The sequence below is a fragment of the Hoplias malabaricus genome, chromosome 2 (assembly GCF_029633855.1).
Source record: "Hoplias malabaricus isolate fHopMal1 chromosome 2, fHopMal1.hap1, whole genome shotgun sequence".
NCBI lineage: Eukaryota > Metazoa > Chordata > Actinopteri > Characiformes > Erythrinidae > Hoplias > Hoplias malabaricus.
This window is the reverse complement of record NC_089801.1, coordinates 30,243,409-30,269,579: the sequence shown is the minus strand read 5'-3', so window position 1 is coordinate 30,269,579 and position 26,171 is coordinate 30,243,409.

The following is a 26,171-nucleotide window of genomic DNA, read 5'->3' as shown; positions in this document are numbered from 1 at the left end:
TGATACTCACAATATACACAATTTCCAATAAACTATATGTGAGCTTTGTTTTTGAGTGTACATCGTTACATACTGGTAGCTTGTCTAGCGACATTACACTAGACTATTTTTAGACTTGTTTTGTATAATGTTCGTGTGTTTAAATTATTTTTTTTCTGAAGCTCACATTAAACAGGATCTTAGCATATGTTTAACACAAAGGAGCACCCTAGATATTCATAACAGTTCTATGTTATGATTTACATCCATGTAACATTCACTAAGAGGTCGCCCTTTCACTGGTGACACTGTTTTATTAAATCCATGAAAACACTGATATGCACCTGAAGAAGAATTAAAGACACAGCGCTGTAAATTGTTGTTGGAGTACATTACACTTACAACTTTTTGGGGCTTAGCTAGGCTTAGGGTTAAGCGAAGGTTTAGGTTTAGGAGCTCAGTTAAAGGAGCACTAGGTAGTATTTTTACATTAAAATTATCAAAATCATTGGGATGCTCCACTGACCTGTAATAGGGAGAGTAGAGCCTCTGTCTTTTCTACTCCAGGCAGAAACTGCACTATGTAACTTCTGGAGAAGGGTATGAACCACCTCCTCCCTCTTGATTTCAGAACAATTTTGTGAAAAAATTAGACTCTCTAAAATCTATCAGATTTTACCTAGTGTTCCCTCAAATTATTTACACTGGGTAACCATCAGAAAATCTTGTGTACATACAGTTTAAGAAAGTGACTAATGTTTAATATATATTGTATGAAATGTATATATATAGTATAAAATGATATTTCATACATTATTAAAGGGAGAAATAATAAAAATCTCAATAGCTTTGTTTTGTTGTTGGGCGGCACGGTGGCGCAGCAGGTAGTGTCGCAGTCACACAGCTCCAAGGCCCTGGAGGTTGTGGGTTCAGGTCCTGCTCTGGCTGACTGTCTATGAGGAGTTTGGTGTGTTCTCCCCGTGTCCGCGTGGGTTTCCTCCGGGTGTTCCGGTTTCCTCCCACAGTCCAAAATCACACGTTGGTAGGTTGATTGGCGACTCAAAAAGTGTCCGTAAGTGTGTGTGCGTGTGTGTGTGTGTGTTTCACCTTGTGAGGGACTGGCGCCCCCTCCAGGGTGTGTTCCTGCCTTGTGCCCAGTGATTCCGGCAGAGGCGATTGCTCTAAGACTGCAAGGGAAGCTCAGCTTCCCCTAAAATATCAAAAAATAACTGATCAAATATATACTGTTGTGTCATTGAATGTCATTGAATAAATATGCACTACAACACGCTCAACTTTTGTTCAGAATCAGCTTCTTGTCGATGGTAAAGACGCGACTTTCCTCTCAATCATTCCCGCAGTCTCGGCTGGCCCGGACGCTCAGCTTCTGCATGATGATTGGATGATCTGTCTGAGGCTGAATCCCTTTTTGATTGACAGCGAAGTGAGCGAATCAGCGATCCTTTGGTGTAAAGATCCATGGGAGCATTACATTTTCATTCTGTTCTGAGTTGAACCGGAGACTTTCTTAATCCTCTTAGCGGCATTTTCTTTGTTAAAAACGACTAGCGACAAATCGAGCTTCTATTTCTGGTTTCAGACAATGAATAAATGAATGTTTTGCTGTTAAATTTTTAAATTGAACATGTAAATATTTAAATTTTTAAACGTTGCATTTTTAAATTTAACAGCTCATACTTAAGGTTAAAATGCTTTAATGCCAAAACCAAAGTACTTTGGTTTCTCTAAAAAACCTTTCCTTCATGAGTGTGATGAATCCTTAGAGAAGTTTTTTTTGTGCACAAAACTACATATTATGGGAAAATCATTTGCTTAGTGCACATTTATTTTGACACAGCTCTAGGGTCCTGGGATTGTGGGTTCCAGATGTTAAACAGGGCTGTTTAGACAGAGAAGAACAGTGTTGTGGTTTTTGATCCTTGTGGTGTTTTGACCAAAGCATGACACGGGCTGTGTTCACCTGTTGAAAAGAGGTAAAAAATATATATGTATCCTTTTAAAATGTTCCTCTTATAACATTATTCACAACTTCAGTGAGGTGCAACTGTGTTTAATATAAATAAATCAACAAATTCACAATTAGTAAACTATGGAAACATTTTAAAAAATAACATTTTTTATAACTACAAACAAAATAACAAATAACTAAACTAAATAAGTGTTTAGTTACATAGTTGAACACAAACATTTTTTTTCTGACAATAGCTTCAATATTTTCCTAGTTACTATTCACCTGAAAACAACAGAACTAACCTTGAAGTGTGAAGTGTATTATTTCTGCATTTTGGACCAGTTTGAACAATATGATATATCTGCTTACGTAGACAATATGTGGACAATAGGATGTAGGCAGATGGAACCGCATTTGTTTAGTGAGTGTGGGTCAAGCTCTGCTGTGTGAACATGCTGGCTGGCGTTTTCCAAGCTCTGTTGATCTGAGCCCATCTGCCATGACTTCAGCCAATTAGACTCCTCTGATATTTACTTCTGCTGATGAAACAATGCGTTTTAACTTGATCGTTGGGTTTTTGTGGGGTAAATTCTAACCACCATTACTTTGAGGCCGCACAAAGCCTTAGAAACAACAGGCGTTATGTGGCGTAAGCTCAGTTTGGGTGGCGCACACTCTGAGACAGCAACATGTGTGTGACAAGATGCCACTGTTAATATCTGAGGAAAGAAGGGAGGAACACACAGGAACACAAGTGTGGCTGGTACCCAAATGTGTCTGGGGGCTGCGCGTGGGAAAGTGAGGCTACACCAGGCTACAGTGGCCTGTATGTGACAGTAACAAAGTTTTAAGTGATATCTCTAAACACAAAGAGGAATTTCAAAGCAATAGCTCAGAAGAGGTAAATTGTTCTTCTCTGATGGTTTTTATTGTAAATGTTTGTAAAAGTCAGCATGATCAAGCATCTGCTAGAAGGGTAGAAAGTACCCCAGCCTGTGACTGTGGATCAGTGCAGCTCTACCTATAGCTAAGCATTCAACATCTGTAAACACGGTCAGAAATACAACAATGTTTGCAAGGTTCATTGTAATTTATTTTTGGGAATAAACTGGCATATTTGTACTTTTTCATAACTTATTTTTTCATAACAGATTGTTTTAAAACAAACACTAAATTAAACTAAAGAGGCCTGGATTCAAACGCGTACGAAGTCAGTGTAACTTGAACAAGGACACAGTGTGGCATTGATTAAACACACTCCTCTCATGTTGTGCCAAATCTACACTGCCAAAAAAAGGAGGACATATTTTCACTAAAAAGGTACAGACAGTGGAAATGTACCTTCAGAGGTGCAACAGCGCTTTTTAAGTACAACTCTCTACCTCAAAGCTTACACTACACACTTTTTTAGGTTTTCATTATATATTAACAAAATAAGAATAGTTTAAAACTACAATTTATTTACACAGAATGTGGTATACTTACAAGAAAAAAATAAGAAACCTTGAGAGCATCAAGACTCAAAAGAGTAAACACCGACACAAACAACAAAGAGCAGTGTTTAGGGGTACCAGCTCTTTACGATCAATCATTTCTTTGAGGACGTGGCATAATGAGTGTGCGAGGTACAAGCCAGTTTCATTAGGTGCATCTAAAATTAAATATGCAATGGAATATCTATTATCTCCCCATATAAAGGTACTTAAGACATGTCCTCGAGGGCACAGCCCAATGGCAGTTCAGTACATTGTTCAACATTACTTTCAACAATGTTTATGTCGTTCTGGTCATGAAACCCAAGAGCAAACTTAACCTTTTAATAAACTAGTAGACCCTGGTGGGCAAAGCGGTGTTGACAACAGGGGTGAACATTTCACCACAAAGCTTTTGTCCTCTCTTTTTTAAAGACCAATGAGATAATCCTACTATTCACGGCTAATCAATGGCTTTCAACGCTCTGACACTACCACACACATGTGTGTTCTCTCTCACTGTCTCTCTCACATGGGTTGGACCAGAGGCTCATTAACACTTGCACACACTAACGCAAACTGGTCCGTCTTTGTGGCAGGTGCGCTGACCGCGCGGAATCTCTGACATCATTATCCCAGCCACACAAGAGAATGAACTGGTCAGATCTGGGATCGATGACCCCAAACCCAGTTTAATTTGTAGTGGGATTGTCAGTTCATTTTCACTGATCCAAGACCTGTGAATGGAGGTCTGATATAAGCTGGAGACAGACGATGGGAGTGAGGCCTGATGGGCAGGGTCTCGTCTGGCTGGACAGAAGAGCCAGACCAACCACCCGCTCACTTTTAGTTCGGAGCCAGTGGACCACAGTGTGTCATTGCTTTGACTTAATGCACTCATTAAAGAGAGAGACAGAGCAGTGTGTTTGTTGGGGGGTGAGGGGGTGGGTTGAAAGAGCAAGAGAGACAGAGAGTTTGGGATCTTGACAAGGAGAACATGCAACCAACATTTCAGACTGAACTTTGGAGCTTTGGAAAAAATGTCCTGGTGTAACTTTGCATGGCTTGTCTCCAATAACCATGTAACAATAGTGTAACTACTTTAACTTCATGACAACTCCCAAAATACACTTGAGCAAATACTTGAGTTAAACCGGAAAATTATATACATTTGTAATTACACAATTATCCACTGTATTTCACCCGTAACAGTGATGTATTCTAGTAGTTACACTGTTGTGACAAAGATTGTTCATGTGCAATTACACAGTTATTAAACATAACTATATTTGTTATTACCTGTGTGTGGACACACATCTATGTGTAACGCCAGCTTGATAAACTGATAAATGACACACTTGACTGAGACAACCACTTAAATACAGTACTGACAAAGCATGGAATTAAATGGTCGTAACTATCAAGCATCCTGCAGTTGAAGTGAGGAAGAGTGTGAAGTGGTAAAGTGGTAAGTACAGCTAAGCGTTTATAAGAGCAGGACCACATGAGTAAAACAATGGAAATTACCAGTAAAATAATGGAAACTGACAGCTTCTCTGCTGGCTTGGTTTTTGTGAATCGTTTGGTTAAATGTGGGAAAGGATCTTGAAGATAATCATTAAAACTCTTTGGGAATCTTTCCTGCAAACGGCTGAGCATCTGCCTCTGGTTGCATTTACACAATCCCACCATATTATGTGGCTTTAAGAACAATTTAGAGAAATTATACCCCAGTGATAGGGGGACTCAGGCTGTGGTTTCCCCCTCAAAATGGCACAAAACTACCGCTCAGCCAGCTTAGATGATATTAACACACACACACACACACACATGTACACAGAATGCAATTAGTGAATTAAGGATTTTACATTGACCAGGGGGCCTGAGAAATCTGGAAAACTGTCCTTGAACATTTTATCCTTGGTTTGAGCTGATGCCAGACCATTAATATCGACCAAAGTAAAAGTCTTCTGTGGAAACAATTGACTGTGTGTGGGTCAGTGGTTCAAAAATTCAACATTGGATAGTCAGAAACTGGTGAATGACCAAATGCATTACCATTATGATATAAACCACTCACACTATTTATAATTATATGCAACTGAAGTGTTCCTTAAAAATAATGTTTATTTTCTCACACTAATGAGGCTGTATCATGTTCATATGCACAGCATTCACAACATCACTTTACTGATTACTTTACTTTACTGAAAGTTCTATCTTTACATTAGAAGTGAATAGAATCTGCAGGCTGCATGCAAGCACAGGACGGTAGGTGAACTCACTCTGTGAAATGTTCCACAGCTGTGAGGGTGTGAGTGACTGAATGAATGTGTGATTTTTTCTGTGATGGACTGCTGCCCTGTCCAGGTTGTGATCCTCCTGCCTTGTGTCCAGTGCTTCTGAGTAGGCTCTAGACCCACCACAACCCTGATCAGACACAGAAGATGAATTAATGCATCAGTGAAAAGGCTTTGTACGAATGAATATATAAATGTCTACTTTAGGGACACTTTTATTCAATTTAAAATATATATTTTTGAAAATCCTGACATTATTTCCATTAGCTGTTTTAGGAAGAGTGTAGAATACAATAGAGTATTCTCGATTGCGACTTTTTTTGCGAGTTTTTTCATTTACAGTGATTGTTTGGATGGTACTGGTTGAAAGAACATGTTTTCATTCATTCATTCATTCATTATCTGTAACCGCTTATCCAATTCAGGGTCGCGGTGGGTCCAGAGCCTACCTGGAATCATTGGGCGCAAGGCAGGAATACACCCTGGAGGGGGCGCCAGTCCTTCACAGAGCAACACAGACACACACACACATTCACTCACACACTCACACCTACGGACATTTTGGAGTCACCAATCCACCTACCAACATGTGTTTTTGGACTGTGGGAGGAAACCGGAGCACCCGGAGGAAACCCACGCGGACACGGGGAGAACACACCAACTCCTGCTGCACCACCGTGCCGCCCTAGAACATGTTTTGGAACCTTTATTTGTCAAAACAATATTCAGGTGTGGTTCTGCATGAGTACCTAGATATATGCATTTGATTGAAAATTAGGTAAAAAAACAAACAAACAAACAAAAAAAACAAAACACCCGAATAACTTATAAAATTATTATAAAAGTTATAAAATGATTCACTTAGTCAGATTATTTAAGAAAAAGTGGTTCTGCCACAGTATTTTTGTTGATTGGAATAGAAAATATTAGAATACCCAAAAAGTACATACATATATTACAGAATAATAATCCACTAAACTCAAGTCATTGCTCCATTGCATCTGCCTGGAGAAGTATTTGTGCAGAATTAGGATTAGAATAGAATACAATACAATAGAAGTCTGGATTGTTAATGGTGGGAAAGTTCTGGTGTAAATTTTCAAACAGATCCTTATTATTTGCTTTAGTAGCTGCCACACAGAGACTGGGCACAGGAGAGAGGAACAGAGTTCCGTTCCATTTCTGTCCAAAATTCCCTCAGAACCGCCACACAGGCAGAGATACCATAAAAACCATCAGCTTTAATCAGCTCCAGACACACACACACACACACACTCACAGGGCATGCCCAGTGGAGACCACATTGAGTCACACGTTCTAAACTACAGTGTGTTGACTCCAGAAGAAACGGTTCCAGGCCTCAGAAGTCATCCAAAAAGACCCATTCAATCACATATCACGTCGCAAGAATTAATATGTCAGGATGCCAATTTGTACCATGAGCCAGAGACATATTTCAGACATTTTTTTGGTTGTTTACTTCATCAACTTATGAAAGAACAGCGTAGTGTGTGCAAGATCTTGACATGATACAACAATAAATTACTCCCTGTGCTCCCAAAAATAATGGAATTTCTGTATTTTCGTGTTACTGATTATGCAAGAGCCCTTACTTCATTCATTCATTCAAATTTGGTAACGGCTTCATCTTGGACCACAGGGAATCGATAGTAGGAGTAGTGACAGTACCTACATGCAAACACTAAATATAAAAATATATATTATTATTAAATAACAATTAAATTATATAGAACGTTAAATAACATGAGAAATCATCATGATAAAGACCCTGGAGCTGTGTGGCAGTTGTTATTAGAATATAATCTAACGCTTTACATAGAATATTACATACTCTAATAGTACATATACTCTAATATATTTATATATTCTTATAGTATATATATATATATATACCGATCAACATTTTGCCACTTCCTTGTTTCTATACTCATTGTCCATTCTTTCAGCTCCAATGTCCACAGGAACCCTTTCTAGTTCTACAGTTACAGTCCATCTGTTGCTCTGTATACAATGTTTGCCCCCTTTCACCCTGTTCTTCAAATGATCAGGACCCCCACAGAGCAGGTATAAATTGAGTGGTGGATCATTCTCAGCACTGCAGTGATACTGATGTTGTGATTTATTGGATCAGACACAGCAGTGCTGCTGGAGTTTTTAAAGCCCTAAGTGTCACTGATGGACTGAGAACAGTCCACCAACCAAAAATATTCTGCCTACAGCAACCTATGCCCATTGATGAAGGACTAGAGGACAACCAACACAAGCTGTGCAGCAACAGATGACTTTCCACCTACAAGGTGGACAAATGAGGTAAGTGTATCTAAAAGAGTGGACAGTGAGTCAACACAGCAGCACCACTGTGTCGGATCCAGTCATCACAACAAAATACACACTAACAAAGCACCACGTCAGTGTCACTGCTGTGCTGAAAATGCTAGGTGGAACATTTTGGGTTGGATTTTTTCCATAACTGACTTTCACTTATTGGTTTCTACAAAATCACCTACTCCAGCTTTAAGGTTCTGCATCTATTGTGAACAAGGTCAGTCAGTTGTGCATCCACAGCTTGTACAATTGGGCAAAAACTGAAAACTCACGTGCAATTGCTCCACAGTATAAGAACAGTACGCCCAATGTCAAGCTCCGGCTAAAGGACATGTTTCATAAATTTCAGGCAGTTCATATGATGGTGTTTTGGTGGTCTACCAGGTCTTGCACTTCTTTCATTTCCAGCAGCTGTTTGCAACTGCAATAACATAAACAGATAGGAAAGATGAACATAATTATCTCATACGCAGCTCCTCTCCCTGCACTGGAGAGAGCCTCACAACACTCAGAAGCACAGAAGGCCGCAGAGGGTAAAGTATCTCACTGTGTTGCATAACATTACCCTCTGTTAGAAATATTAGCATTATTGTCAAACAGTCTAATAGAAAACTGTAAGCACATGTTTTTTTCACTTATGTTTTATTTTGCAGACATGCATCACATATTTTTGTCCCATTGTTTTCCTCCTGTTTACAGGGTAAATAATCTGATCCCTCTGTCCCGGTGCTCTGAGAGTTTAACAGATTCGGAGTGTATAATCTTTTATCATGATCCTCTGCCTGAATTATTTCTCTGATTCGGCTAAAGGTTTAATAATTGTCCTTGTCTGTGACTGTGAGGGGTGGCACGGTGGCGCAGCAGGTAGTGTCGCAGTCACACAGCTCCAGGGGCCTGGAGGTTGTGGGTTCGATTCCAGCTCCGGGTGACTGTCTGTGAGGAGTTGGTGTGTTCTCCCCGTGTCCGCGTGGGTTTCCTCCGGGTGCTCTGGTTTCCTCCCACAGTCCAAAAACACGTTGCAGGTGGATTGGTGACTCGAAAGTGTCCGTAGGTGTGAGTGTGTGAGTGAATGTGTGTGTGTCTGTGTTACCCTGTGAAGGACTGGCGTCCCCTCCAGGGTGTATTCCCGCCTTGCGCCCGATGATTCCAGGTAGGCTCTGGACCCCCCGCGACCCTAAATTGGATAAGCGGTTACAGATAATGGATGTGACTGTGAGGGATCAGTGATTTTTCCATGTCGCAGCGAAGCCAAGGCTAAAACTCAAATGTCCCTCTGCACCCTCCGTAGAGCACAGTGTAAGTAATAACAGTTTCTGCACTCATGTAGTGCACAGTATGTCAAAAATACAATGTTTGTTTCAGCTATAACGTTCCCAGGCTAATAGGGTCTAATCACTGTCTGGGTGCAGTAAAATCTATGTGCTATGTAGGGAGTATGGCACTATTGTGGATGCGGCCTGAGCTCCTCTTCATTGACTGACACAGATGAACAGAGCTCTGTGTACAAATGTGCAATCTAAATAAGGAGTAAAGTGTGGAGAGAAACAATAAAACAATTTAAATGTCAGAGGTTTTATTAGTGTTGTGTGTCTGAGTAATGAGTAGCCCCAATATGGAAGCTACTATACACAGTGACGTCAGCTGCAACCCAAGGATTTGTTATGAGTTTTGTATTTGTTATCTCTTAATCAAATTATATCTGCAGTTATGGAAGTTTCTGCTTGTCATTGTTTTTTATGGAAAAATAAATAAATAAATACAGGGTAGTTTCTGACCTTTTTTTTTGTAGCATTACTGAGAATAATTCATAGTGACACTGCAGTTAAATATTACAGAGAACTATTTGAAGCTATTAAACTGACTACACTATAAGCTATAATAAGGCCTATATATTTTGTATATAATTACTTTGCATAAATTAGAACCAAATGGTTCACTGCAGTTGAGTGAGTGCATGTCGAGGAAAGGGGGGATTCTGTGGGTGGGAGATAAGGGAGGAGTGTGTTTATAGCAAATGTTTTGATTTATTATATTTTGGATGAAAAGCTTCCTATGATCTTGGGATTTCTTCACACACACACACACACACACACACACACACACACAACATGCTTAGGCAACTGTTTATGTTGGTGGTCCTATAGTGACATAATAAAGACGGGAAAAGTGTGAAGTCTGTCCTCGGTGGATGGCGGCAGCTACCACAGACAAAAGACCCGCGTCCTTTACAAGTCCCCCCATGTGATCTCTATTAGAAACATATGTCCTTTGGCCAAGGGGAGGAAAAAATATGACAGCTCAGATCACTTGTGGCAATTTCCCTTCAAATCAAATCCAGACATTCATATCTATACCGTACATATCCATACTGTACATACATACGCTCTCTCTGTGTGTGTGTGTGTGTGTGTGTGTGTGTGTGTGTGTATATATATATATATATATATATATATATATATATATATATATATATGGCAGATGATTTGGCTGCTGGATCATTCTCATTCTCACACTGTTTGGTGGTGGTGTGTTAGTGTGTATTGTGCTGGTACGAGTTGATCAGACACAGCACTGCTGCATGAGTTTTTAAACCCCTCAGTGTCACTGAGAATACGGACTGAATATAGTGCACCACCCAAAAAATATCCAGCCAATCCAGCATCCAGGGACCAATGATGTAGAGGACAACCAACAGAAAATGTGCAGCAACACCACTGCTGTGTCTGATCCACTCGTACCATCACAAACCACACTAACACACCACCACCATGCAAATGTTACCACAGCTGCGAGTATGATCCACCACCTAAATCATACCTGCTCTGTGGTGTTTCTGTGGGGGTCCTGACCATTAAAGAACAGGGTGAAAGGGGGCATGCAATGCATGAAGGGCAACAGGTGAACTACAGTGTGTAAATGTATAACTACTATCTTCTCCGGTAGGGTCAGTAGAGCTGAAAGAATGGACAGTGAACGTAGAAACACAGAGGTGATCATAATGGTATGGGTGATTATCGTACATACAAAGCTTATACATTTTAAAGATATTTTTTAAATATTCTTTGGAATTCAAACTTGAAATATTTTTACAGATCTACATTTAGTTGAAAACATTTGTTTAAGAACCTGGTCTTGGATTTTGGGATTTTTTTTGGGTTCTATAAAGAACCTTTAAAGCTTTAAAATAAAAATATATATATACATATTTTATTATTAATAATAATAATAATAATAATAATAATACAATTATATGGGATCCTTTCTGGACCCCAAAAACTGAGCACTGCCACAGAAAATAAATATTTCCCCCAAGAAATGTATTTAACGTAAAGGTTCTATAAGGGCTCCAAGCCACATGTCAAAATATTTAAACTATTGTAAACTTATAAACAATAATATATACAAAGCAATGTATGTAAATACATGGTGCAAGTCATATTTAAGATGTGGATTGCGATGATCTGATGTGAGCCACTTGAGAGCCCACACACACACACACACACACACACAAAACAGTTTGGATGACAAACAGGCTCTCTGGCTGCTGTTAGACTCCCATAATCATACAGCACATAGTGTGATTTATGAGTGGGACTGCAACTGCTTTTCTCTCCCACACCCTCTCACTCTCACTACCACACACAGACGCACAGACACACTTTCGGCTAGAGGTGCATACCCAAAATAACTTCAGATTCAAGACATGGTACAGCCGTGAACGCACACATTTCTTGTGGTACGGCAAATTACAAAACCATCTCTTTTTAATAACAGATCAAACTAATGAAAATAAATGTAAACAAATCAATGTTCTCTCTCCTTCTCTCCCGCTTCATTTCTGTTATGATGTGTTTAAAACCATATGGATTTAATTTGAATTACTTCATAATATTTATTTATATTTGACAGACAATAACTAGTAATATATTTATTATTAAATACATTTATATTTATTTTGAAAAAGGTTCATACACATCTTAATTTACATTTACAACTACTAATAGCAATGCTAAAATAAGTAATAAAAAGTAGCAGAACCAGTGTTATCTAATCTTGTCATCACAAACAGAAGCAGTCCTTTTTTCAGAAAGACACCCAAAAATATATGAAAGAAAGAAAAAAGAAAAGAAGTATACATTTAAAAGTAGCACTCTTTGCACTCATAAAACTAAAAAATGTGTTTGTTGGAGGTTAAAGTTTTGTAAAGGTCTTTTGAAAAATCTTCCATCTCTTATCATCATATGCAAAAGTTTAAGCACACCTTCTCACATTACATATAACTCCGAAAATAAGAACAAGTAACAAAGGGATAACTGTGGCTTATTTCTTATAATACAATGGATGAGTGAGCGAGTGGAAAGAGGAGGAGAAGGAGGAGAATGAGCAGTATTTTGTTGGTGTGAATGACAGACGGATGGAGTCTAATCTCCGAGACTCAAAGAAGAGTTTGTTTAGAGTGAAAACTGCAGGAAGGAAAACAATATCAAATGTCTGCACATTATTTTCAATTTACACAGAAAATCCATACCTTTGTTATCAACCACACTCAGAAACTAATCAGAAAGAACACTGACTGATCGCAAGTCAATTTTTACTCTGGGAGGAATACATTTTAACATCCTATTTTATCATAAATAAATCTAATTAAATAAAAACACAACATTGACATGTGCCATAACTTTTACACAGAAAACATTTTATATTTTTAAGCATATTTGTATTTGAATTAGATAGTATAATACTAATTACTAATTACAGTACACATTGATGTATTCTCTGTAGAGATTACAGGATCTCATTCATTATTTTTTCCTCATTTTAATCACTGGATTGAACATGCAACAAAAGCACTATGATTTAATATTCGAATAATCACATTCCTGTAACTAGATATATATCTCTAGTGATAGATAGATAGATAGATAGATAGATAGATAGATAGATAGATAGATAGATAGATAGATAGATAGATAGATAGATAGATAGATAGATAGATAGATAGATAGATAATTCACCAGCAAAATGCTCACAAGTTACAATTAAACAGAAGACTCTGGTCAAGAGAATCGTTTAATCGTAGGAACGTGTTATGTTTATCCACTGCACGCGCCCGTTTGTGAGCTGTGGCCTAGGTTAATATGGTTTCATCACGCGCTCACACATTTAATGAATGAAGTGTCAGTCTCACGTGACCACTCTGCTGAGATAAACATTCAGCCTCGCGCTATACATCTCCATGGTTACATAACGAGTGCCCGGTCTCGAGCCCTGCTCGTGGTCATTCCAACGTCTTTCATATAAGCGTCCAGTCTCGGGGCAGCTGAAGTTGAGCGCGCGCTTGCCTCGGCTTGGCGGGAGATGTCTGAGTTTCTAAAGCGCGGACCAAGAGAAATGTTTTCCCTCGCGCTGAGCTCATCGGATTGGTTTGAGATCGCGCGGAGACGGCGGATCGCTAATTAGTACGAGGGCGCGGAGATCGCCTGCGCCCATTCATCATGTGAACAGCCGCGAGCCAACACTAACTATTCCGGGGTCCAGGAGGAAAAAAATAAAGCGAGAGAGAGAGAGAGAGAGAGAGAGAGAGAGAGAGAGAGAGAGAGAGAGAAAGAGATCATTCTTCATTCCGAGGCATGTGCTGCATCGACGTCAGCACTAACAACAAACTCTCGCTCCTTTCTTTCATTCCTCTCCTCCATTGCCTTCATTCCTGTCCTCCACTCAACCTTTCATTTCTTTCCCTCTCCACTTTCATCACTTGTAATACCTCATTCCTCTCCTCCAAGTTACTATTTCACATTCCCCTCCTCCAATTCCACCGTTATTTTTGTATTTCTCCTCTCTTCTTTGATTTTGTTTTTTACCTGTATTTCGTACTTAATTGTTCCCACAGACTTGTGTTTTATAACTTCCCACAAACACTCGTATTTTGTCATTTATTTTCAATTTGCATCGATTTAGTATCACAGCGCCACCTGTGGAACGTATAGGTGCTGTATGATCTTTTTTGTTGAAAAGACAAATCTTAAAAATTCTCATGCTGAATTATGGGATAAATTGTGCCTTGTATTATACACTGTAGTGTTTACTATATTTTGCTGTGGATTATAGTTCACAGATTTATCATTGCGGTTTCGAATCTATTAAATAGTTACTTACGCTGTGGTGGGAATGGCTCCGTTTATGTTTTGAGGCACTGTTCAGAACATTGGACATTTTTCTCTAAGTGTCTGAATCGCAGTAACATATTCAGTCGTGATTTTGAGGGAAATACAATTTCCTAAAATACACAGGTAATTCATAATAAACATTGTAGCTCACTACATGAGGTGAATGTGAACCAACATGCATTATGAGTACCATGCAACGGGGAGAGGAAGTGTCCAAATTCGCTTGCGTTTCTTAGCGCTATTTAGTGAACTAGGGGCTTAGCACAATGAAGGTGTATGCCATTTTGGCACAGCATTTTGCAGCCGTTGCCTGTGTTGGTGTCGTATTGCTCTTTCAGCAGATTTGACATTTTTAAAACTCTCTTTTTCTCTCTTTTTTCCTTCCGTCCTATCCATTCGCATGTTTTCCCCTATGTTTTAATTTTTCATTTGCTTTGTTTCCTTTTTCCTCTTCTTCCTTTAACATTCCCTTCCTCTCTGCTTTGTCTTTCAGTTTCTTTTATACCTTCTTACATCTGTTGTTGTCTTGCCTCGCACGCGTTATATTTCCTTCCAGGAGAACAAAAAGTAGTGATGTAATTAAAATCATGTTACGCTGCTGGAAACTTCAGAAAACAGAATATGTCCGCTTGACATTCTTTTGTGCTGATGTAAGAGTTTCCCCGGGATATTTTAACATAAACACATTAGGCCCCGGGAATTCTAAACTTGTCTCCGGGTATAACGCCGCGGACGGTTAGATTCTTTAGGGCGCGAGCGGCGAACGCCACGAAGCGGCCACTGGGCGAAACGGCTTTAGCGCTGAGAGTCTACCGGACCTGAGTGAGAGCGCTTTCCAAAAGCTCCCATGCCGTGGAAATTATGGGATAATGGGGTGCAGGCGATGTGGGCCTATGTTTATTCAATCTCTTCACACAAAGTTCCCAGTGCCTGTCTCTCTCTCTCTCTCTCTCTCTCTCTCTCTCTCTCTCTCTCTCTCTCTCTCTCTCTCTCTCTCTCTCTCTCTCTCTCTCTCTCTGGTGGTCTCGCGAGCCTCCTGACCTCAGCCATGTGTTTTCACTTTCTTCTCTGATCTCGCCTCCGTGACCAGCGGGGAACGAAATACAAATTGAATAGTAACCATTCCCAGACCTGCCGCCATTCAGGTCGTTTTGTCTCCTCCATAAAGGAAAAGAAGGAGGGGGGCTCAACAAATATGTCCATCGTCTTATTCTTTCCCAAAACCATCCCTCCATTCTTAAGTGCCATCCATCTCATCTTTCCATTCTGCGGAGAACCACCACCTCAGGCTACGTCCAACACTCAGACGACGACAAAACTCTATATAATTTGTTTTCAACCATATAATATACAACGTTCAAACAAGTAAATACCAAGCCTGAATCTGGAGTTTATTTTAGGCCTACTATCAAGTGAGCATCACAAACCATCACGCGAGCAAATTACCAAATCACCATCTCGTGCTCAGCTAATGTTTTTGGTGCTAACTTGAGCTTTCTGGTGCACAGTAGTTGTTTTCCTCAAAATAAATAAAAAATTAAGCGTATGTTTATTCAAACCCATTGTCGAGATACAGGGATGCTAGTTATATTGTAAAATATTGAAATTATTACTAATGTCACAAAACATTTTGGGATAAAACTTATTATTAGAGATAATATTGAAAAGTGTAAATAAAAATAAATATGGTGTTTTTAAATTAATTAGATTGGTTTATTTTTCGCTACGTTGCAACGCAATTGTGGAATCACCTAAGAAAATATTAAGGAAAATATTAACCAATTGCAGTTACTACATTTCACCTCCTCTGGCAGTACATTAACGTTACATCAAGTACTTTTCACAGTGAAGAGTTACGAAATAATCTGTTTTATTCAGGAGGAATAACCCGTTAAATCGGCTCAGTAAAAGGCATTGAAAGGCGGGTGTTTGGTCTGTGGCAGCAGCCCGCTGTTTGTTCAGCTTTTTTCGCTGAGAGCAGGAGGGATGAAATTCTGGAGAAGTCGAAACTTCTCTTCGCAGTGTTTTCTCTGGAGCGCGTCCACGTGGGCCGCAGGCGCGTTCACGCTGAGGGGATTTCGAGGGAGATGGGAAGGTTAAAGCCCCGGCTTTGACTTCATCAAAAGCTCCTCTCTAAAGAGCACACATCCATGTCGGCTGTTTACTCAAGCCCAAATCGCGTTTTCTCTTCAAAGAGTTAACATGTGTCCAGACAAGAAAAAAAAACAAAAAAAAAAAAACAAGAGCTGTTGGACATTTTGGTTCAGTCCCAGATATACTCGCCATGGCAACTGTAACATTCGGGCTGAGCTGCAATGCTAAGGCTAGTCAGACTATTTGATTGAGATTTAGGGGGACTCAGTAATACTGAGAGTACTGACAAATCTAAGTCTCAAGTTTTTCACAACTCAATAACTTACATAAGTTACATTTTTAATGTAACACGAAATGGAGGAGCCATGACTTCACCACAGTTTTCATAATGACAGACAATTGAATCTAACAAAATTAAAAGAATAGAAAGTAAGTAAAATTGGAAAAACCCTAAGAAAAACCCTAAGTTAACCTTATTCCCTAATCATGTGAGTCCAAAACCACCAGTAAAATTGGCCAAAAGAAAGTGCAGCTAATTAATATACAACATTTCTCTTACAGCATCCCCAACAGTCACAGTGTGACATTTTGAATTCTGGCTGAATCATTCAATGACCAAAAACATAACCAAATATTAACAGCATTGTTGAGGTTTTTGGTTGATAATGATGATTGTGGTGGTAATTCAACATTAAATTGTAGTCAAACTTTCTTTTACTCAACGTTAAATGTCTTATTTGAGTTTTAGATATCATCAAAAAATTTGGAAATTCAAACACATGTCAAGAACTGGATTATACCACATAGACTTTTTCAGCATCTTTTGAACTGACCATGAGCAGATCACTGGACTGGGCAGTTTTACTTTTATTAAAACAATCCTTTCATCTATCATTAAAATTTATAGTGAAAAGTGAATCTCCCCACTCCAAACAGTGCTAATTAGCTAATATTCAAAATAGGAATCTAATAAAACGGTCACATTTTGCATTTGACCCGACACAGTTTAAAAACTCATCACCTGCTTTGCATTAGCGTTCTCTTCACTTTTTTTTACTCTCTTTAAATGATTCTTGTAAACCTCGCTTCGTTTACTTAGCCTGGATTTCATTGCAGCCGTTTTGCACGGTTTACCTCTGTTTGGTTTATTAGCCCATGGGGCTACCTTCACTTAAACATTCAAGTCTGAAACGCTTTTGGCTTTGAGTTTCCAGAATCTTCACTAAACTCTTTTTAAAGAGTGATTCTTTAGGGAAGGTATTTCCAAAGTACTCATCTGACAAGTCCATCAAAGAAACACATGGAAGAGATTCAGAGTTTATGGAACTGTATTATCATGGAATTTGTGTGATTCCTTATTTTAAATAACGCTAAATCTCTTTTTAGTGCCCAACAGCCCATAATGCTTTCTTAAACCAGCTGCTTTGGTGGCATTTAATCACCGGAAATTGAATAACAGAACTATGTTTGATCTGGTCTGGAGTTTATCAACTGTTTCAAAGGAAAATATTTTCCAAAATGATTAAAATAACTGTTTTTTAATGCACCTTTCCATTTCTGATATAATGCCACACCTATCTTTTTTTAATGTGGATTACTTATGGTTATTGAGGCCTTTCTATTTAAAATATAATTGTTTATGAAAAAAGTGGAGGAAATTGTGTAGTGTGATTGGGGGTTCATAGGAACTCCACCCTGTTCTATGAGTGCAGCAGCAAAGGAGTACTATCTCATAGGGAAAATAGTTCATATACTTATATTTCCTCTACATTCTCAAAGCATTCTATTTAATGTTTAAAAGTAAATAATAAATTATTGATTTATTAATATAAAAAATTAGGATTTCATATAAAATATGGAACAGATTATGTTGCTGTATAAATGCAATTTAAAAATAATTTTTCTAAGAATATTAAAAGCCCTTTTCCAAGTTTTAGTGAAAATTCAGCTTAGTAAACATGAATAATTAACAAATTACTTTAATAACATTGCATTAGTATGACAAGCTAATGTAAGAATAAAGTAAAATGCCCAACTGAACATGGACAGCTGACCTAAGAAGCAGTGACCATTCACTATGAAAAATGAGTGAGAGAGTTAACACTAATTACTATTTACTAAACTGGCCAATTAAAACCAATCACCCAGAGCTCAGATCTGGAATTAATGAAGAAGCAGTCATCAGGTGTGGTCCATTGGTTTGACAGGTGGTGCGTTTTGACACACGGCCCCTTTGTAATGAATGGAGGTGAAATGATCCCATTTGCCCCAAACCTAAGCTGAATGCTGTGGTCAAGACAGGTGTCACCCCCAAATCTCAGAGACCCCACATAAGCAGGCAGCCTAGTTTGGAGGAAGGAACCATTGTCAAGTCAAGACATATATTGCTGTCTGACCTTGTATATTCATGTTCTGATGGAATTTTAAACCACCAACTGGCATTTATACTGTGTAAAAATTTCTTTATAACTGAGAGAAACGGATTAAAATCTCTTACATTTACTTTCATGTTACTCCCATAAAGAAGACACAAGTTTTTCTTTCCGAGTGGATACATTGAATTTCATTTATTTAAAGACACACAATTTCAATTCTACTTCTAAAAATGAAAGTTAAGTCTAAGATCATTAAATCAAGGCTGTCCACAGACATCAAAGTATCTCCAAACCAAGTATGAAAACATTTGTTTCATTTACTTTAAATGTAAACACACCTTTCCTGATGAATGGACCAATAGCCATATTTCAGAATGATCTGGAAATTAAAATACTTCACATTAACTTGTGTTAAAATGGTAAGTATATTTATTGCCTCAGTGTCACATTTTTAAATAAACAAAGTTTTAATCAATATCTAGGCAATATCCCTTTAGTGCAATGACAGGTACATGCAAAGTCTTCTTTTAATGGATGGCACTGACAAAAGAGTAAAACATATGTTTTTGCTCCAGAGTTTCCGTAACTATGCATCTGTTTTCAATTTACAAGGTGCTGAGCATCGGGTCAGTGCCACTGGTCAGTTGTTTGCCACAGAGTGGGACCTTGATTTACACAGCCATTTTTCTAAAGTGACATAGCCAATGTTTTTCCTTGTATTTCAAGGTCCAGCACATCTGAGGAAAGTAGGTCCTCTTTATTTGGGAAAACTGGCTTTAGAGTTCAGTACTGTTGTTTTTGTCCAGTTGAGGCCTTTAACTTCAGGTTTCACCACCAAAACCTTGCAGTACACTGTTGTATGCCACACGTCCGAATGAAATGTAACAGGATATTTGTCACTGTATACTTCACCTTAAATATGACCCTATAGAAGCACAAAGACAGGCATTATTTCCCAGTCCAGAGCCTTTATAGATCAAATTAATGATTGGTGACTACATAATATCCATGAGCTAAATTAGCAAAAATGACCTCTAATGGGAAAGAAAATAGCAATGCAATTTATGTGTATACTCACTAGTGCCATGTCTAAAACAAACTGAAACTCTTTAAACACACCACTCTACTCTAGTCCTTAGAGATCACCTTCAAAATGGCTGTGCCAATTATTAATAAATCAGGATAAATTTCTTTTGATTTTAGATACAAGTCGATGTAGAGAAATTCAAAGAAACATTATTTAGAAAAGGAGCTAAAATAGGGATTTAATTTATTATTAATGGGAGTCCTAAACATCTAAGACCTGGAAGACCACCCAAACTGTCACCATCTTATGAACAAGTTAATTTCTTGCATTAGATCTGAAACTGCCTGCATTGTCCATCCTTCTGTGAGAAAACAACTCAACACTACATACATACAGGGCATGTTGTGACAAGGAAATAGGTTACATTTATTGCTGGTGTTCTCAGGACTCTACCCAGACCTCAACATCACTGAATGTGAATGAGATTACTTGGATTGTGTGTCATCTTAAATGCAACCAACTTCAAAACCTGGATTTGGAGGTGTGTAAAAAGTCCCTGGACATTTCTTTGAGAATCCGAAAGCATAAACATTGGAAAAGAAAGTCTATACACCCACCATGTAAAGACAATCTCTAGAGTACTCTCAAGGCAAAAAAATATTGTAAAATATAAGTTGGTAAATAAATTATTAAAGACTTATTTTTTATTTTTAATGTCAAACTCTATTATCTATCTGTTTGTGTTTTTACTGTACCACCATTCCATTGTTTTAAAGGACATGAATACTGCACACTCAACATTCATGAGTTTAGCGACATGACTCAAAATGCTGCAGTAAACATAGTGTTTAGTGTGGGAAGTTTGCTGGTAAAGATAGATGGAGGAACTAACAGCGTACATGTGATGAATTAGCCTGCTTTGATTTATTAGCCTTTCTCACATAGTGTGTTGAAGGCAGTCCTTTGTTTAAAAACATAAGCCTTAAAGGGGATTAATGATTTTAAAAAAATCTACATTGAAAAATGGTTACAATGTAAACTGAGCCAGAGTGGTCTGATGCACAATGCATTATTCAGAAAAATATATTGAGTCTAAATATTCCTCCTATCTTACCTAAAGCATGTAATACACATGGTTACATGTTGCTCAAACATTTACGGGTCACATATTTGTGCCACTCTTGCACATTCTACTTCCAAAGCTAAAACTTGAGTTTAGGGGCATGCCTAGTGATACAGTTAGGTTTAGGCTTAGGCTCAGTGTTGAGATTCATGGTATTGTAGAAGAACACACATTTCATGCTTAAGTGCAACAAAAACATGACACTGTATAATACATTTTGTCCTGATATGGGTTGTGGTAAAAGATATGAACCAGGCATCTGAAGTATTTAATCTTCTAAATGCTACCTCTGAAGCAAGCAATTTTATCATGCATTTGCTGATTAATAAAAATAGGTCTGGGGCAAAAATAATTACATACATTACATAATTACATATTAGTATTTAGTTATTTTTGTCCCAGACATATTTTTATTAATCAGTTTATTGTGGAGGAATACATATAGGGTGTTGTGAGGCTAAATAATCGCTGAAGAAACCTTTTCACTATTTCCCTATTACCACTGTAATCTATATAGTCAAACGGTTTAAGTAGGTTCACTGGTAATTTTGGAGAATTTATCAATTGTGAACCATTACAGTCTTATGACATTTACATGAATTATGCATAAATTATGAAAAGAAATGTGCAAATCCCCATAAAAAAATAAAGAATAGCTTGCTGCTTTCTTGTAATGACTACAAATCAAATCTCTATTGAAATCTGACCAAAACAATGCTACTAAGGATAGCTCAAACAGTTTGTTTTGAAATTCTAGGTTTACCTCTGAAATCTATGCTGATAGAAGGTATGGATGGTGGTTCTCTGGTTTAAGATGTTTATTTGGGTAAGGAACTGCTGGAAAGGGACTGATTCTCTGAATATACAAAGGAGATGTAACACACATCAGTTTGTTTATCATTCCATCATTCTTCCCATCCCACTGACAGGTTCAAGGCATGTTCAAATGCGCCAGAAGAGCTACAATTCGCACTCGAGAGAGAGAGAGAGAGAGAGAGAGAGAGAGAGAGAGAGAGAGAGAGAGTGAGAGTGAGAGTGAGAGAGAGAGAGAGAGAGAGAGAGAGAAAGAAAGAGAGAGAGACTGGTCTGTTTTGCTTTTTCAAAGCAGTGTAAATGTAACCCAAGCCCTGCTCCAGGCTGACTAAACACCAAGGGCCCAGGTGGCTAATGGAAAAGAAGAATGACCAAATGACCACCACCAATGCGGATCCATGCTGATGTTGTCTCTCTTTCTCTCACTCTCTCGCTCCCTCCATCTGCTGCATATTACAGCCATCAGCTCCTCTGTTTGTCCAGGCCAGTCTCGGATGGGTGGTCCTCAGATAACGGAACGCCAGGGGCCTCCTATGTCACCAAATTACACAGACCCCTCTCTGTTTTTCCTGCACCCTTTCCAAAAACATGCCGGCCTGCTCATCGCCGACTTTGTTCAACAAATCTTAAAAATATTGGCTTCTAAATGGTTCATGTCTTGGGCGTGTGGTTCTAGGGACAACCCTTAACTTATCTGGGAAGTTTACATTGAGTTTACACAACATGGATGTTCACAAAAAGAGCAATAATTGTAAAAAAGTCATTATAATTCTTGTATGCATAAAGTGCAATGGACAGGAGATGAATAATTAAACTGCTTTGAGGTCCCTGAATAGACAGCTTATGCGCCATAGAGCCAGGCCCCCAAATAGAAACGAAATGAAGGGACCACCATTTTCTTCTTTCTTCTCATTCAACTACCAATGTATTGAAAGTGACACTTTTGATTTTCCTGTAACAATGGAAAGCTGGGAAGCTGGTAGTTTTGCTGCCACACAGCTCCATTTCCAGGAAGGTAAAACCAGTTTGGTCCCCTTGCTAACCTAATTTGGAATCATTCAGCACATCATTCGCCACCAACATTAATGGGTTCAAAAACCAGTAAAGTTCATTCCTAGCTGGAACCAGTGAACAGCAGGTTCTTTAGCACAAATTGTGATGGTGTCCATTGGTGTGAGTAGATAATGAAGCTCCAGAAAGAGAACATTGTGGATCAGAACTGGGTGTGTCCTTTATATTGTGTTATATAAATAAAAGAAAATAAAACAAGAACCATTTTTCTGAGGCTGTGTTAAGCGTGACACAAGACGCTTTATCATAAGTTCAGGAGGACAACTCTGAACTTGGCAACATTTACACACATGTAAATCACTCTGATCTGAACTTGCTGTAAACAGTGGATAAACCCTGTCTCTGTCCTGACTCTATCTGTTTATTTCTGGTTCTTGCGCTAAATTCAGCCACGATGCTGTAAAATAGGAATCTCACAATTTCCCCAGCCAATAACCTATCTTTGGTATAAAAGAGCTTTTATTGGGCAACTGTGTGAGGAGTTTGATGTGTTTGGGTTTCCTCTGGGCATTCCTCCCACATGTGGGTAAGTGAAATCGTCCATAGGTGTGAGTGAATGAGTGACTGGGAGATTGTGTGATGTTGCGATGAACTACTGCCCTGTCCAGGGTGTGTTCCTGCCTTGTGCCCAGTGATTCCAGGTAGGCTTAAAACATAAGAGAATCCTGAAAGATTAAGTGCAGGAGATGAATGAACAAATGAATGAATGGATGTACATAACATTGAGATTGAGTTATATTTTTCAAAAACACATTACACTATATTTAATGAGGGTGGCACGGTGGCGCAGCAGGTAGGTTGTGGGTTCAAGTCCCGCTCCAGGTGACTGTTTGTGAGGAGTTGGTGTGTTCTTCCTGTGTCCGCATTGGTTTCCTTCGGGTGCTTCGGTTCCTTCCCACGGTCCAAAAATTTGCAGGTGGATTGGTGATCAAAAAGTGTCCGTAGGTGTGAGTGTGTCACCCTGTGAAAGACTGGCTCCCCCTCTAGTGTGTGTTCCTGCCTTGCACCCAATGATTCCGGGTAGGCTCCGGACCCACCCCGACCTTGAACTGGATAAGCAGATAGAGACAATGAATGAATGAATGAACTATATTTAATTAATTATTGCTCCATTTCTTGTAAATTTACTAATGCTCCCATGACTTACATGATTTACATAAAATACATAAAAAAAACCTTTAAAATAAAGGTTTATTTTAGCAATAAAAACACCGATAAAGAAAACACCAGATCTGAGTAAAAACATCTTATGAGCTAGTATTTGTACTGAATAAAATAGTTTTTTGACTTACATAATATTCAGAGCCCCTAACATTTCACAATAACTGGAAGAAAAAGGTCAAAATGCAGGTCAAAAATCTTATCAACGGGAGCCTTTCAGATTAGTAAATTTGGTAGAGGTTGTAGAATCAAACCAAAAATAACATTGTTTACAATGTCTCTTCTTTTTTGAATCCTATTTCATTTTATATATATATATATTGATTGTATGAGATCATTTCATGCAAGTCATGATCAAGGTGTGGGTCATCTTAGATTTCAGAGCTGAACCTAGTGTTTCAGTATAACTTGTTAAAAGATTAAAAGAAGCCGCTCCCTTTTTAGTCACAACATTAGCATGAGATCTTGTCATGAAGAGTAGTAATAGACCAACCACTAAAAATCTCATTAAGAGAACCATTAATCCAAGCATTACACCAAGTCATTTTTTGGCACCTTTCTATTTCTGTGTGTGGAATTCTGCCACTTTCCTCCTTACAAAACATTCCAGGGTCTGATCTATAATTGCCTCTAGTAAAGCTGAACAAATACCAAGATCCAAAGTGGACACAGCCTATAAAAGCAGAGCTTGATTGCAGTATCTCTGCTGGGATTATCTGTTGTACATGGCTTTAAGGAACTTCAAGGAACAACTTCCTCAACTCTGATTAAACCTATTACTGGATTAAATCACAGAGATAGTGGTGATTCCCCTCTGAACACATTCAGACTTCTTTGGAAATTTTGGCAAACATGTTATATTACATGCAGTGGGATTCAAAATCAGAGATCAAGCTAAAAATTTAAACTTGGGGACAAATGACAAAGGTTAAGAATGTTTTAGTTGTTTAACAGCAAAGGACATTTAAAAGACGACAAATAAACAAAGATTAAGATTCTGAAATTGCTGCTGGGGCAGCACAATGGCTCTGCCGTTAGTGTCACTGCCACACAGCTCTAGGATCCTTGTTTGAGCCTAAGCCCCTTTCACATAGGAACTCCAGAGAACTTCTAAAGAATCTCTTGAGTATCGGGTCCAGCCATGTCCCAGAGTGGTCCTTTCACACCTGTAGTGTACAGCATTTGTCAGACAAGTTTCCGCAGAGGGAAATGTGCCATGTGGTTTAGGCCTGGAACAGCGCCTGTGCAGTGCATGCAGGAGAAATTACTTTAGCGGCTCTATTCTCACATGCACTGGCTCAGATTTTACCCAGAATCTCTACTAGGAGGCTAGCAGTATAAAGTCCACAACAAATGTTGTGAATGTTTGCGTTCACATATACAACACCTCTGGCTAAACCCTGGAACATTTCTGGGTTACAGAACACATGTGAAAGGGGTTCTAGGCTCTTTGTGTCAGGTGTTTGTTTTCTCCCTTAGTGCTTTTCCACCTTTTCCAACTCGGTTTTGGAACCGGTTCCATTTCCTGATTCTTGGGCACTTGGTTCTTTCCAATGAACCAGCCCAAGTTTCTACAAGTTTAGAGGGGAACCAGGAATACGTCATCAGCAGGGGGCATTGCTGTGGCTGAATACAGTGCCAGAGCCAGAGATGACCTGTCAGAGTAATGACAAGGTCATTGTTTATCTTTTGTTTACTGTGGAGTCAGATCAGAGAGAGAAATTACACTGTGTTCAGAGCTGTCTTGCTGAGCTTGTGAACAACGGAGAAACATAACCAAAAGCTGCAGCTCTGACCAATGCGCATGGTGTCACACCAAACACGGCCACAGAAACACACACAGGTTTGAGGTCTTTCTTGAGTTACTGATACTAGACATACCCACAGAAGACATTACAGTTCGTGCTGAATAACCAACTCTTGTTTGGGTCCAGCTGGGAAATAATTTTTCTGGTTCCTGTGGCAATTTGGAACTGTGGTTTCCTCCCATGTGTTGGTAGGTGGATTGGCTGTGGAAATTGACCACATGTGTGACAGGGTGACTAGGTAAGTATCCAGAGGTATGACAGGGTGACTGCCCATAAGAGTTTTCTGTGCACTCATGCTAAGTCCAGGGTGTATTCCGGCCTTGCACTCGAAGATTCAGTGTAGGCTCAAGACACATACTGAACCTGGTCAGGATGAAGCAGTTACAGATGATGACTGAATGAATGGACCATGTGTAGTCCTCGATTCAAATTTGTGACTGAGACAGACCATGTTAAGGCCTGA